The sequence below is a fragment of the Aplysia californica genome, unplaced genomic scaffold (assembly GCF_000002075.1).
Source record: "Aplysia californica isolate F4 #8 unplaced genomic scaffold, AplCal3.0 scaffold00041, whole genome shotgun sequence".
Taxonomy (NCBI): domain Eukaryota; kingdom Metazoa; phylum Mollusca; class Gastropoda; order Aplysiida; family Aplysiidae; genus Aplysia; species Aplysia californica.
In genome coordinates, this window is record NW_004797311.1 from 564,947 (window position 1) to 566,596 (window position 1,650).

Genomic DNA, 1,650 nt, shown 5'->3' on the forward strand with positions numbered 1-1,650 from the left:
GCACCCTCTATCCCGTTCCCTACTGGAACCATCTTTACGGTCACCATGAAGTTCCGAAATGGTGGGCTCAGTCTCTGCTAAGGTGACATCACTCTCAGTCTCCCATTACCCCCACCCCCCCTCCCCCTCCACGTTTTCCAGAAGCGCATCCAACCAGCATCTGTGGTGTAAGCCTCATATTTGGTTAGGCTCATCCTTTTACATACATGAAGAAGAAATTCTATTAAGCATTTTTGTCTTTCTGCCAAGATATTGTATCCCTCTTAGCTCAGTTTTTAATGCAATTTGTACTGTATCGAAGGGGTCGTAAAACATTTGGAATCAAACAAGCTCCCTTTCTCCCAGACCTTGGGCCCTTGTAAGAAAGAAAATATTTTTTTGCTGGTTTAAGCTATAGCACAGGGAAGGGCTATAATAATAATATATAGGCCTACCATACAAAAAATAAAAATGTGTTTCTTTTGCTGACTGCCAATCTGTGAAAAGGTGACAAATGTTCCTCTTGGGCACTATTCAGTTTGTCCCGTCTAAAGACATGAAAGCTAGAGATCGAAAAAATTGCACTCCCCAAGATTTCCCTGGTCGCACATTACTTCTTGATTGTAATGTCAGGGCCAAGTTTCGCCGGTTCTATTCTGCTCTTCAAAAAAGAATCCCAAAGACGGGGGGAAGAGATTCTACTAAATTTACAGTCGGCGGGGCAAGGAAATGTTTTCATTTTGTGCGAAATTCGTTACGTGCGTGTTTTAAATACAAAGAATATAATACATTATGTATTAGAACAATTCGGGACCTGAAAATCTGTTAGCTGTATACGTGTTTCACTATAATGCATGTCCTCTATGAGCGTGCTGGACAGATGAAAATATGAATATAAATGTATGTATAGATGTATAAATATGAAAACAGTCAGAATTGACCAAGATGACTATCAATAGTCGAGGAGAAAGGTGGTTGTCTGAGACAGGTTGACGTCTTGCATAGTGCCATTACAATGTAGGAAAAAAAAAAGGGATGAGTTGGGAAGAGTGGAAATGGTTATTTGCATAGGTCTTTGACTGGAGGCCGTGTGTGTGTGTGTGAGTGTGTATGTGTGTGTGTGTGTTTGTTTGTGTGTGTGTGTGTTTGTTTGTGTGTGTGTGTGTGTGTGTGTGTGTGTGTGTGTGTGTGTGTTAATTGTTTAGCATCCCGCTCAATACATTTTAGGCCATTTCATACTTTCGAATGTGGAGCATTGTGTCCTCCGTACCGTTACAGCTTGAGGCTATGAAGTTGAATAGACCAGACGGGGCCATTCTTTGTCGATGAAAGAGCAATGGAAAAAAATTGGACCCCATTCAGATTAGAGCTCAGAACGTGTGAAGTTAGCCACTGGTAAGTAACTATGCCACGACGGGTCTGTCAAGTTTATGGCCAAAGAACGATCCAGCTGCGTGCTGAAGACGGGGAAACTAGCAACAACATGGCACCAGGAGAGAAAATGGCGAAATGGGGACGCTGAGGTGAGGACTCCCACCGTGCATCAACTCGACAAGCCAGAGAAAAGTGTCGTGAAGTGATCCTCGGGCGTCTCCAACTTGCCTTGCCAAAGTGTCAAGAGCTCTCTCTCTCTCTCTCTCTCTCTCTCTCTCTCTCTCTCTCTCTCTCTGC

At 43.3% G+C, this 1,650-nt stretch overlaps 1 protein-coding gene across 1 annotated transcript in view; it reads right to left on the reverse strand.

Moving 5' to 3' along the window:
* LOC101848269 (synaptotagmin-4) overlaps positions 1 to 1,650 on the reverse strand; it is a gene marked incomplete in the record, with an annotated part of 33,596 nt that overhangs the window by 14,524 nt on the left and 17,422 nt on the right.